This window comes from Carassius auratus, unplaced genomic scaffold (assembly GCF_003368295.1).
Source record: "Carassius auratus strain Wakin unplaced genomic scaffold, ASM336829v1 scaf_tig00028481, whole genome shotgun sequence".
In the NCBI taxonomy this organism is placed as follows: Eukaryota; Metazoa; Chordata; class Actinopteri; order Cypriniformes; family Cyprinidae; genus Carassius; species Carassius auratus.
Window position 1 is genome coordinate 95,230 of NW_020525691.1, and position 14,838 is coordinate 110,067.

At 35.6% G+C, this 14,838-nt stretch overlaps 1 pseudogene; it reads right to left on the bottom strand.

Moving 5' to 3' along the window:
* LOC113079523 (low-density lipoprotein receptor-related protein 1B-like) overlaps positions 1–14,361 on the bottom strand; it is a 108,403-nt pseudogene extending 94,042 nt beyond the window's left edge.
* Positions 14,362–14,838: the final 477 nt, after the last annotated feature.

Consider the following 14,838-nt stretch of genomic DNA (forward strand, 5'->3'; position numbering starts at 1 on the left):
CGAATGAAAAATATGACCTAAATCAGTTAGCGGGACAAATATAATAAGGGGAATTGAGTGTCCTTACAAAGGCAGCGCTATAAAGACATAAAGCTCAAAGGACTCATACTGTAAATTCTCCTTTCTTGACCTCCAGAGAGATCTCTGGGGCGACCAGGAAAAGAGAGATCTCCATTTCAGTCTGTAATGAGTTTAGGTAGGTCACAAAAGTCTCCTGATACACGCTATAATTATTCCAATATTAGACATTCTGCTTTATATCAGCTCCATTCAATTGTGGATCACTAATTTTTATGAGGAAACAATCAAGCATCAATGTACATTATATATATATATATATGTATATATATATGTACAGTTTCATGTGAAAGTTTGGGTACCCCTTGCAGAATCTGTGGAAATGTGTTTTGTGTTTTTTGTGATGGTTGTTCAGGAGTTTCTTGTTTGTTCTGAACAGTTAAACTGAGCTCTGTTCTTCAGAAAAAACTCAAAAGATTTCACCCCCCGGATTTTCCTTGCACTGTTTCTCCTTCTGGAGCATCAGTGAATGTTTGAACCTTTTTTAATAGTTGTGTTTGAGCCCCTCAGTTGTCCTCAGTGTCAAATGATGGATCTTAAAATCATACAGTCTGCTGGGAAGGGTTCAAATATGCAAAAGATTCTGGAAAACTGAAGAATCTGCAGGATATGGAGGATTTTTCTGAAGAACAGAGCTCAGTTTAACTGTTCAGAACAAACAAGGGACTCATGAACCACCATCACACAAAAAAAAAATAAAAATAAAAAAAAAATAAAAATCCCATAGAACCAAGGGTTCTCAAACTTTTGAAGAGTATTATTTGTATAAATTCAGCTATTGTTTTGTCTTGTGGAATATATGTAAACATCTTTTATGTAAAATGTATTTCTCAGGACAAGTACTAAATAAAAAATAACTTGCATTTTGTATGATGTCTCTTATTTTGCTAAAATTATTCACATTTTCAGATTCTGCAAGGGGTTCCCAAACTTTTGCATAAAACTGTATACATGTCTCGTAAAAAGTGAAATCTACAGTCCAGCAGACAGCCTGAGCTCACCTTGGCAGCTTCGGTTGTTGGCCGACAGTTTCATGAGATGTGGACAGAGGCAAGATGCAGAGCCATTATAATTTATAAGGCAGAGGTGAGAACACGGGCCTCTTCCTTTGTTACCAGCACACGGGTTAGGAGCTGAAGAAGACAAGAGAAGAGAAATCATTAATAAAAGAATATCTGAGCACACATTCTCCATACGTCACAATATTTCATTCTCCTGATTTATCACCACTGCGACTTATTAGACAGCTATGTCTTTGATTATCATTTCCACAGGTCAAAGTTACAATTTTTCAATTTAATTTCTTAATATCTTCAAGTCCTTTAATAATTTCTTCTGCTAGTTATTATGCGATGCGTCTTGGATCCATGCACGTAGTCTCCTGAAAACACAAAGTACGGCCTAACAAGTGGAAGATGTGGACGGCGTGCTGAGTAATTAGGCCCAACATTCCCTGGGTTGTTCTTGCTCAGAGCAAGGTTGTTACTCCGCAACTCTAAATGAGACCATAAAACACACACCTAACTAAAAAATGCATAATGAGTCCATAAAAAAAACAGTTGTTTGGGGCTTAATGAATACAGTAAACTCTGTGTCATTCTCTCTAAGCTATTCTGACACGTGAAAACCGATAGCAATGTGAGCCAGACGCTTCAGACGCAGATGGGTAATGGAAACGGACATGGAGCAGACATCCAGAGCTATAAACAAAATCCCAAAACAGAGGAAAGCAGGTGCTAAGCCACAGGATAAAAACAGCCGAGCGCAGACACAGAAAAAGGTAAAAAAAATTACTAGTAATGGTTCAGGCTAAAGCCCATTCATTTTACAAAAGTTATTTCATTTCAGAATAATGCCTATTAACCTAAATTATTGCTTGGAACAATTTTGATAAATAAAAAAAAAGTTTACCTAGCTGAGAAATATTTGAACGTACAGTTACGTTTTTTATGTTATTCATATATATATATATATATATATATATATATATATATATATATATATATATATATATATATATATATATATATATATATATATAATAAAAATTATAATTATAACAAACCTTAATTTCCATATCACTCCGTTTCAAAACCTTTAAAAAAATAAAAATAAAAATAAATATATCTTTCTAAGTGTTCAGCTGTGTCCTGTTGCATTAATTCTTCAGATATTAAAAACAGGGAATGAGTCTTATCAGTTGTATCCATTGCTTCTGCATTCTAAGTCTTGCATTCGATGATGACGCACACAAACCAGGATAAAGACGAGCAAGCCGACTCTAAAAGAAAAGCAAGCAATTTGGATGCTAAAAGAAAAGAGGAAGTCAATTAGAACGATAAGAAAAACAAAGGGCATGGATAAATCAAGAGTTTGGAAACTACCGGCGACATCAGCAACCAACGATGACCTGATTGGCTGAGAAAAACAACAATAGTTGATGACAGCAAATCATAAAAGCTGTGCAAATGAACCCTAAAATACATACAGTATCTGTAAAATCAGCAACAACCTCCAGAAAACTGGGTTGATGATCTGTCAATCTACAGTCCGCAGGAGAATTTGACACAGAATTACAGAAGCTACACAGCAAGATGCAAACCTCTGATCAGCACCAAAAATAGAAAGGCAAGATTCTTCACAAATGTGAGCCAGTAGTGTTTTGGAACTGAGTTGATGGATCGATGAGACAAAGATGCACCTTTATCTAAGTGATTGGAAAGCAAAAGTGTGAAGAAAAAAGGGAACTGCAAATGCTGAACTGCTGAAGAATAGACTAAAGACAGGAACTCCCCAAAACAAGCAACAGTTGGAATTGGCTGCAGGAAAGGCTGGAGAAAAGCATTTCAAAGCATAAGACCAATAGTCTGGTGATGTCTATGGGTTGCAGACTCGCTCTGATTGCATGCAAGGGATCTGCAACTAAATATTAGCTTTTAATCTGCCTTAAATTCAACTGTTCCAAAACTTATGCTCACATGGTGATGAACTCTAAAAGTGCTGTCCTTTTTATTTGGTAAAACATTTATGTGTCGAAAGACCTAATAATAAAATGTTACCTTCTGTAGGTTTGTCGCATATTCATTTTTTTATCATATTTGCAAATGTCTTGAGTCCACAGCAGAGAAAGCTATTTTGTCTTTACTGTTCCAATACTTAGTGTTGTCAAATGATTAATTGCAATTAAATCACATAAATACTAAAGTTTTTGTTTTGGGTGCTTGTGAGTTTATTTATATATATAAGATAAATATATACAGTACATTTTGGATGTGATTAACCACGATTAATCATTTGACAGCACTTACTAACATTATTTATACAGCAAAATGGTTCAAATGAAGGGCATAATATGAAAACATTTTAACAAAACAAATGAAAGATAAGTATAACAACAGCTGAAACAAAACAACAGCTAAATAAATAAATAAAGCGCAATTGACCAGTGCACACTATATAAACAATATTTCAAAACAGAATAGATCAAATGTTAGCCTACAGGACAGACACAAGGACAGAATAAAATAAAATAAAATAAAATAAAATAAAATAAAATAAAATAAAATAAAATAAAATAAAATAAATGGTGTTACAGATCAAAATGTTTGAAAAGAACAAAAACAATTTAGTTATTTAATAATAACTTTATTTGTAAAGCAACAAAGCAACAAATCAACAATCAGACATAAAAGGCAGCTCAAAGTGATTCAAATGTCATAAGATAAGCATTTATCACAACAAATAAAGATAAAAGCCTAGTGGGGTGAAACAGATAAAACAAAAGAAATGAGCAAAAGATAAAAGCAATGATTATCAGTGCTATAAACAAAATCACAAAACAATGTAAAGTCAAGCCACAGGACAAGCACAGCCAAGAGCAGAAAATAAAAGAAAGTTAGAAAAACGATCATAAATGTTTAAATCTAAAAGATCAGGAGCACACTTTTGGCTTACAAACACCCATTTTTAAAGTAGCCTGTGAGGTAAATTTCAAAACAACCTGGTTCAAAGCGAGTCTAAATATATAATTCTAAAAATTATTTACTCCAGATTCACTTTCATCAACTTTCATCATCATTTTCAAGGACTGTATATAGTTGAAGGTTGTACTTCTAAAATCAAATTTGATCAGAACATAACAGACCCACGATCTTGAAAAAATCCTTTCAAACATCTGTGCGGCATATCACTGCATCCAAACCGTAGGTTTATAGCTGCCAATCACTATCTGGAACGCTCCCTGAATGTTTCTGCCAGCCCATTATAAGTGTTTATCTGGAGTCATGAGTTAACAAAGAGCCTCTTAGCGCCATTAAGGGTGTAATTTAGCTTTGGTGGATGATGCCAAGCTCAATGTGTTGACAGAAGGCCAATTCTTCTGCATCTGGCAGATGTACACCCAAGGGAAAAGATGCTGGACAGCCATCACGGGCTGATTCGATTGTGTTTTATTTATGGGATGTTTTTGGCTCTTCTTTTGTACTTTATTGCCCAAACGGTGAACAAATTCTATTAGATCAATTAAAAGAGGGTTACAGAAGGAGGGACAGATTTCAAATGCATGTTCAGCATACACTGAACTGATACACACCGCAAGAAATTACTCAGGGGTCATTAGGGATGGCTCTTTTGACTTGGGCCAGTAAGCAACCATGCCAAAACACCCAAACAATCTTGAAAAAACAATCAGAACACATTAGCAAGTAAAAGCTTTTCAGAAAATGCTAAACAAACAAACAAATCATAACAAAATTATTTATTATTTTTTTTTACTGTATAATTTAATAACTTCTGCATTTCTTTGGAGAATACTCTGAGGTCTAAGGGTATTTTTGGGGCCTGGAGAAGTTTTGTCATGCCCTGACATTGGTGCTTTTTTTCTGTTTCTTATAAACATCTAAATGGCTAAGGTCTAATCTCAATATAATCAGCACATACTGGGCTATAATAATATGTGCGCAGCATGTATGTACATGATTGTGTTTTTGAGAAAAAAGAAATGTTATGCGTGGTTAGTGAAAAACTAAAAATGTTAAATCACTTGAATAAGGCAATAAAACACATACAGAATATTGGTTCCCGGGACTTTTGAGAACCTGGAGCTGGTAGCCTAGAATTTTTCTTTCTTAATTATGTGAAAATCATCTTGTTTACTCACTTACAGAAAACAATATATTGATTAAAATTTTCTACGACACTTTTTGTTGGCAAAAGTCATATGCGAGTAGGCATTGTGATTTGTGATTTACACCTGAGAAGACAAAGGCCTGCATAATGAGCCTTTTAGTTAGGTGTGTGACTGAGAGGGAAGAGTTACGAGAAAGAATGTGAAGACAGAATAAATGTATATAATTTTATTGTAGTTTATTTAGAGTATATTTAATTATCCCACAACATAATTTAATATCAACTTGGGAGTGCAGTTAATCCTTCAGTCCTTCCGAAATCCTTGTAAAAATCGTATTTTCTATATATATATATATTGGTAAGTATTTTGGTTGTTAATGAAAGTGCATTTAATTCAGTAGAAAATTCTGAAAATAAATGTGACCTTATAGTGTTTGACTGTCTGTTTCCTGTTTCAGAAATGATGGGAATTCTTGATGGGAATCAAGGGAGTTCTTGACGAGACAGCTTTGCAGCCAATTAGTCCCAAAAATCTTCTAGTGAGAAATGGGAATGTGCCAAAACTGGGTCATTGTACGCTGTTAATCCAACATGACAACTTCGCTCATTCTAGAGATTTCGCTCATTATGTTCTGTTGGATCCTTCAAATCATCATCTCTTTCAAAGTCTCTCTAGACAGTTTTGAAAGACAGCAAGATGGTTACTTACTTTGTGGCTGCCTGCTAGGATGGTATATCTCCAGATCGAAGGGTTGGGCACTGGTTTTTTGGATCACTGTTACATTGGCCCCGGTCCATTTGTTGGCTTTTGTCAAAGTGTTGGTCCTCCAGTCAGTCCAATAAACACTCCCACCAAAGAGAGAGACGGCAAAGGGGTGAGAGAGAAACTCATGGCCTCTGAGAATTTCAATCATTCCCGTTCCATCATATAGAGCAGAGTATATTGCATCAGATCTGAGGAGGGATAAATCATTTTATTTAGTATTTTAAAGTCACATGAAATCAGAACTGACCCTATTCACTTTCTTAATAAACACTGCCATGCACTTTCAACAAACTGAATAGAATCTAATTTGAGGATATCAAATTTTGCTTTAATTTGTATTACATCATATTTAATTAACTAAATGTAATAAACAGTTTAGTCAATTCATGTTGAAAAACAAAAACCTCAAATTAGACTTCATCTTGTTTAAGTCTGAATTATGAAATTTCAATTAACTAAAATTAACCAAGTGGTTTGAAATCAAATCCAATCAACATGAACTGAATTAAATTAAACTTGTCAAGTCAAATTAACCTGAATCAAATCAAACACAATCTAATTTAATTCAGAATTCCAACAATCCAATTAATCAAACTGAACCAAGTAGTTTCAAACCAAATCAACCTGAATTTAATAATAATAATAATAATAATAATAATAATAATAATAATAAATAAATATATATATATATATATATATATATATATATATATATATATATATATATATATATATATATATATATATATATATATATATATATATATATATATATATATATAAAAGATTTATAACAATCAAATTAACTGAACTGAACTGAACTAGTCAAATCAACCTGAATCAAAATAAAACAAATCAAACTTAATCTGGTTTATTTTGGAATTACGACAATTCAATTAACTGAACCAAGTTATTTTAAACCAAATTACTTCAAATCAAACCAGTCTGAACTGAATAAAATCTAACTTAATAAACATTGTTTTACTCTGATTAAAAACAAATCAACTGAACAGACCTAAGCCATTTAAACAAAAATAAATTCAATTCAATTCAACCTAATCTGAATAAAATAAAACTTAATCTGGTTTAGCTCTGAATTAAGACAATTCAATTAAATGACCTGAACCAAGCTGTTTCAAATCAAAATTAAATCAAAGTGAATCAAATCAAAGTTAATCCAGTTTATCTCAGAACTACAACAATTAACTAAAGCCCAGTTCAGACTTCACAATTTTGCTGCCGAGTAGAGCCACATCAACTTGAATTGAACTGAATCAAATCAAACTTAATAAATCTTGTTTACAATAACTCAAAATTATATCAATTAACCAAAATGAAGTTGATTCAAATCAAAACAAAATTAATCAAAATGAGTTACATCAAATGAAACAAAGCGAATCAAAATTGAAAGTGAAATTCAATTTAAGTAGCAAAAATAAAACAGTTGTGAACAGCTCAGTTGTTGACTTGAAATCTTTTTTCAAATCTTTTTCTTTTTTCTTTTTTTTTTTACAAAGACAGTGCAAAATAAAATACATGTAAAATAAATGAGAGTATTCAGTCTAAAAGAGCCAAAACAGTCTATGAGAAGTAGTTAAGTGTTTACTGATGTTTTAATGCCAAGATACTGTTCAGAGAAAAAGAGACTGAAGAAAGAAATTCTGTTCACAGACCAAGAGAGAAAGAGAGATCTGTATGATCTGAATATAGCAGAGACAAAAATGAGGCAATCGAAAGCCGAGAATTGATCAGATTCTTCATTAAGTCCAAGAATCTCATTATCTGAATATTAATTTGGCCACATTTGGAGCCACCGGGCACAAGAGGAATTGAACTAGCTCTGTGAGAAATGCAAGATGAGAGTTTATGAATGTGTCAAGACAGCAGTATTGCTACACTTCTGCTTTGTAAAATAAAATAAAAAAATACTTGATGAGCAAAATTATAATCAATAGTAATAGCATATCTCTGTAGGCCTGTCATTTAGTCGCCAGCAGAGCTAGATCTCGAAATTGAACTGGTACAAAAAAAAAAAAAAAAACACATCAATCATAAAAAAAATAAATGAGCACTGGAATTTGTTACCACTGACTGAGCTTATTCCCAATTACTCCCTCTAGTTTCCATTCAAAACATTCCCTAACAGTCTTGTCTTGTGAAAAACGTCAAAAACCCAACAGAAGAGTGCTTGCGTGCTTCTTACCGGGCGTCCGTCCATACTATCCTGCTCTCCATGTGGTCCAAAGTCAATCCATTGGGCCAAGCACCAGAGTCCATGTCCTTGAAAACCACATGTCGCCGTTTCCCGCTCATGGAAGCGCCTTCGATGCGAGGAAACGTGGCATCCCAGTCTGTCCAGAACAAGGCACTGTTGATGACAAAACCCGATATAAAAATCCTCCTTAAACGACTTTCAAACGAGGGTTACTTGCAAACCACATCCTCATTAAAAGCATTAGCGCTACTACAAAACAGGTAAGAATGGGTAATGGCCCAATTTCATAGTAATATCCCTTCTGGAAATCATTTAAAAACTGCTTTATGGGTGATTAGATGGGTTTCATTACGATTCCCAAACCACCAAATGGAGCTATCAATCACTGAAGTTGTTCATTAAAGCTATGAAGTAATTGGAAAACGGGTGCTTTGCTGTTATTTTCTTCAACTGGAGAGAAGAACGCACCCCTGGCCGGGGTCCACGGCGATGGCCCGAGGGTGTTCCATACCCCCCGCGATGAGGGTGGTTCGTAATTCGCCATTCAGTTTGGCCACTTCAATTTGGTCCAGGTTGCTGTCGATCCAGTAGAGATTTCCCGCTATCCAATCAACAGCAAGGCCTTCTGGAGTGGCTAGGCCATGCTGGACAACAACCTCGATTGATGATACACCTGCCGGTACAACAAACTAGGTTATTCTAATGGAAATAAATAGTTTAGAGGTTGTTAGCTGGTCAGTCAAGCTCAATATTACTTGAATTTGGCGAGTGTAATTTGGTATACTATGAAGTGTGTGAAAAGAAACATTTGCCTAGCCCTCAAGAAAAAGTGGTTCCTACAGTACGTTTTTTTCTCTCAGTCTTTCTCAATATCTATGCATCTGTTCCAAACTGATCTGTTCCAAAGTGTAAAACAGAGCTAAAATAAAACCTTCAGAATATCCTGAACAATAAGAATCATGATTCATGAGAAACAAAACGTTTCCCAGCTAATAATTTAGAAAATAGCAATATTTGCACTTTGATCGTTAATATGAATGTAATGCAACATTTACATAACATGTATGTGCCAATTAATTAGATTTTTTAAAACTATTTTATTAAAATAAAGGGACATTACCCACCCCTTAATTAGTAATTATTAATGAAAAATAAATATAAAATAAAAATAAGATCATAATATATAAAATAAACTAATTCATTTCAGAATTGTAAAAATGTATTTTAAGTTACTTAAAATCTGTATATATCTATATCTATTATCTGCATCTATATATCTATGTCTACATCTTTATCTATTTATAATCTATATATAAATGGATGGATAGGTAAACTACCACTGAATCATATTATAGCCTGCATGATACAATAAGGTCATAATTATTAATATTGTCATAAACTATGTAAAAAAAAATTTAATCATACCACCGCCCTCTGACAGCTTCCCACGGTAAATTTTGTCCTCTACAACATCGGTCCAATACAGCAGACTCTGGCTGAAATGGAAATCCAAAGCAATGGTGTTCCTGAGCCCGGGGACTAACAGGCTGTAGTCGCCTCTTTGCAGGTTGATTCGGCGAATTTCGTGTCTGATGGAAAAAATGATGAACGCCTCAAAAGGATCTGCAAAAAGACAGAAAACAATAGATAAAGAGAACAAGAATGCATGCAGCAGGACTCCTAATGCAAATGCTAAAGCAAGTTTAATGATGACAAGTTGGTCCAATCAAATCACAATAAAAAAATAATTTGTGTGTGTATTTTTGGGTTTGGTTTTACAAAAAAAAATTGCAATTAAATTATATTAAATTAGATTTTTTTTTTTTCAATTGTATGCTAAATCACCAAATGTAAAAGCTAAATATAGATAGATTTAGTACAATACAATTAAATTATATTTCTTTGAGTAAAATTAAGCAAATTAAATAGATTAAATTTTGAATTGATAAAGTAACATTTTAAAAAGGCGGGAAATCTGAAAATTATTAATAAAAGCATTAAAATACCACTTAATAATAATAATAATTATAGAATAAATTGTTAGCCCATTCCAAGCTATGAATAAACCAAAAATGTTATGTGTTACAATGTGGCTGGCATCTCTACAAGTCTGAGAATGGAGAAAAAAACATTTGTGTACTGCAATATGAATTATAGCTGACCGTTTCAGAAAAAAAAAAAACCAAAAGCATTTTGACAGCTCTGAAAACTGAGCTGTGTGTTTCAGTAAAAGCATGTTTTTCTTTTTATTAAAACACGTTACTTAGTGCTCTTTGCACATCTTCCTCTCCACTCCCATCAAGTGCGCTGGAGTCTGAACTCTCCGATATGTCCCAACTTACTCTCTGTAAGGTCAAGCCGCTGAAATGAATTAACATATTACACCTGCATTAACATATTTTACACCTTGAAACTGACTGCACAATCCTCTCTCTGAAAGTGCTCTAAAATATCTTCCTTGTCATCTTGCAGCCATTTATCAGTGTTATTTACAGCATAGAAATTCAGGGTCATTTGGTTCCCCTGAGGTTAATTGCCTTGCAGTTTGGACTCTAATTTGGTTTTAACCCTATTTGGGATTGAACCTTCAATTTTCGAGTGAAAAATTTAGATCGTTAACCAAAGGTCAACCAAGAACCAACAAGCCACTGTTTACCTGTACTGTAACAGCTGTCTCCATCAGGTCCTAGACTCCAGCCTGGATAGCAGGAGCATTTCACAGTATTCTTGTGCTGTTCACACACTTGGCTGCAGCGTAAGTGCTTGCTACAGTAATCCAGGACCTCGCATGTCCTGCTGTCCGAACCCAGCTGGAACCCCGTCGGACAGGAACACACAACCCCTTTACCCGGCGCTACAGAGCACTCATGACTGCAGCCGCCCTTCCTCACCGAACACTCATCTGAGATGGAGAGAAAAAGCAGGCGAAGTGGGTTACTGTCAGAAGGAATGGAACAAACTTTCACTTCAGAAGAAAATAGCAGGGTCCGGACACTGAGGAGGCAAGAACTGATGGAATTCCTCAAAAGACATGCGGCCGAAACAGCAGGGAGCCGTAAATGCTTTGAGGGGTGAAGGAAATCGCAGAAAAAGAACAAACAAGAACAATCTGGTGCTTCCCGTTTGGTCCTCCAGGCTATACACTTCTCGGTCAGCTAGAGCAATTTGAAGCAAGCGGACTGACTCGATGAGATCTTATTTCGCTCCTCAGTTTCGCACAAATGCAGGCCTAAGAGAATGCAGGCCTGTTTGCACTCTCAGACAAAAGCACAAAAGGTATACCTTTAGGGAAACAACAGTTTATCACTGTGAAAGTACCTTTAAAGAGATATCTTTGTATCTGATTTTCTTTTAAACAATTCATAGTGCTACCTTAAAGGTATTTATTAATACTCCAGTGTATTAATATGCATATTTTGGGGCTCAACAGCTTGCCATCAGGGCAGCAGGAACACCATATTTAACCCTAAAAGATTCATTATGTCTTGTTAAAAGTGCTATATAAGTAAAGATGACTTGGCTTGACTTGTGCACTTGGATGGGTTAAATGCAGTGCGCTTATTCCAAGTATGGGACACCATACTTGGCCATATGTCATTTACTTTCCTTTTTCTTGATGAGAGGTGTATGCTTGTGGTGCTGCTGACACAAATGTCCTTATATTACCTTTGGGCTTTGAACGAGCAGCTGAGTTGCTGTCTATGGAGCATCAGAAAGCTTTTGGATTTCATCAAAATATCTTAGTTTCTGTTCTAAAGATGAACGGAGGCCTTACTAGTATGCACTCTATAGGAGTACAACAGCTTGTCACTATGGCAGTACCCTTATAGGGAAATATCTGTACCTTATTTTACCTTAAACACTGCATATTTCTACCTTAAGGGTACATACTTTTACTCCAAGGTTTTAATATTAGAGGCACACCAGATTTTCACTGGGGAAATACCTTTAAAAATACATCTTTGTACCTTATTTGCTTCTGAAAGTTCATAGTTGTACCTTAAGGGCACATATTACTATAAGGTAGAAAAACTTCTTCTTCCCAGTGTACTACAGGACTGCTTTTCCATTATATCTGTTCTTCTTAGTTTTTCTACTGGCGAAAGCTCAGAGGCACTTAACAAGCCTCTTACACCCTTATCATCACTTTACAATGATTTATGGCTAAAGACTGGTTGGACGATATAATGTGACGGTACGCCATTGAAGTGGTCCCATGGTAAGATGCTTAATGGATTAACGTGGTTAAGTATTAGCTAAAGTTGTCAACTAGCAGAATATAGCAGCTAGCCACTTGGGTAATAAGCACAATATTCTAACAGTGATGATAAAGCATGCACTTGCTGCAAATGGCTTTGTTAATCCTCTGAGGACAATATGACTGCACTTGAATGGAAAACAAGCTCCAAAGAACATTAAACATCAAGTTCTGAATAACTACTGAGACACAGAAAGGTGACCATTAAAACATTTTCTGTTAAAATATCAATCCCAACTAAGTATGCAACAACTATAAGAAATACATTGGTTTGATTTCCCCCCAAAAAAATGAAGAGACCACTGAGGGATTCAAGGTAACACCACCTTGAACAGCAAGGGGTTTCAAGGTTTAACTGAAGTGTCTAGCACTGACAGAGGATAATGTATCCATAAACCTCAAGGCAGTCATGTTGGTGGAGTTGTGGAGTGAATAAAAATGTGCTCGACACTCAAATTGAAAACAACAAAGCACACGCAGAAGAGAGGTGGGAAACAGACATGGATCATTGATGAGGGAAAGGTCTGAGGTTGTGAGGTCTGAGTGAAGGCACTAATACACAGTAGAGAAAATATTCACCAAAAAAAACAACAACAACAAAACCTCCTTGACTGTCTAAAGGTATGATTTTACCCTCCTGGTTTGTCATGGATGGATGGATGGATAGATAGATAGATAGACATATATATCGGAGCTACTTTGTTTTCCCATTTATTAACTGGCAGCTCTCCTGTCCTCATTTTGAGAGAAATCAGAATTAAAATATATTAATGCATTACTTTTAAAAGTAACTTTCCCCAACACTGGACAGATTCGGTGAGCATCCAGCTGTATGTCAGATCTCATAAGGTTGCATTAAAATACAAACTGTAATTCACAATCCATAGCACTGAGAAGACAGAAGATGTTTGGATCCCAAAAGCCAAGAGCGCTTCAGGCCAAAGGCCAGCAGGTCAATTCGCAACTCTTCTGTAGCACTGAGAAAACTAGCCGCGGGGCAAAACCTTGCAGGGCCCAGTGAGATCAGGAAAGAGCTGTTGATAGTTATATAGATATATAAAGTGAAGAACCAGCTAAGCAATGACAATCTGTTTGGAGCGTTTGAGTTTCATACTAACAAAGAACAAAAAATAAATAAATGATGACCTATTTCTCTCCAAGATTCACTCTACAGAGCTGGGTACGTGATCTGGAGCCCCATTCATCAAGATTAGTCCCATAATTGTGCAGGCCAGGTCTGTTTTAAACAATATTTATCTAACTCAGAAATGTTGTGGAATGTTTCTAGACCACTGGGTTTCGACGGTTTTGTGTTTATCGTGACCAGGGCGAGTGCATTCATCTCTGCCAGTGGCTAGCAGGATTTGGGTTCAGCCCAACTTTCATTGCCATGTTCAAGATATTTCAGCAGCACATTGAGATTGTGCTTAAAGTTAATGGGGGTTTGATTGGCCCTTTTATTAATAGAGGCATTTTACTGAAATGTGATGTTAAATATATTGGGGGAAAGGAAAAAATAACCATTAAAAGTTCAAATATTCTCCATTTTTGTAAATAGTGTACTCGAAATCTGGCATTCTGGCATGGTCGCCATTGTGATGACTTAAGGTAAGAGACATACAAAAGAAGCTGCCATTGAAAAAGAGGACATTTGGCACATGCTGGGTTCAAAATGGCTAGCTCCTTTGCTCATTCACTATTCATTACAAAGAGAACGGCACATGTGTGTATAAAAGAGGGAATTCAGCTGAAAATGCTTGTGTGACTGTATAACATCCTAGCTTTAGCGCACGTCACTGCAATCACGTCCCGAACGGCGAAAACAAACCCTGTCTGATCTGAACACATCGGATCGTAATCCGATTTCAACCACATATCGATTCGGTTTGGATGAGGTTTGTCATAATCAGATTCCATGTGGGTTTTGCTACAAACAATTAAACGGAATTGAGCTGGATTTTTGCTGCCTGTCTGAACAAAAACCTAATTATTTTGCCTCGAAAGGAGGAAATAAATTCACAGTCAAATCTCCTCTCTGACAGACGGAACCGATATCTGATGATATTTCAGCTAAATGTCATATGACTGGGGAGTATGAGAGATATTGAATTTGTTGCGTCATTCCTCATATTTGATTCATATTTTGTACCTAGAATAAGGCGATTCACAAGTAGACGGCGGATCATATATATACATAAGTCTCTTCAGTCATTACTAACAGAAAAAAAAAGACATCCAGAGTCTGTTTCTCTTCTCTCACATATCCTCAGAGGCCAGTTTTCAGTGTGCTCTCCAGCATTAATCAGTCTGGAGGGGAAAAGTGTGTGTGTGTGTGTGTGTGGAGGGGTGGAGGGGCCGATAGATGTAATTGGCTCTAAGCTGATATTCCAGCAC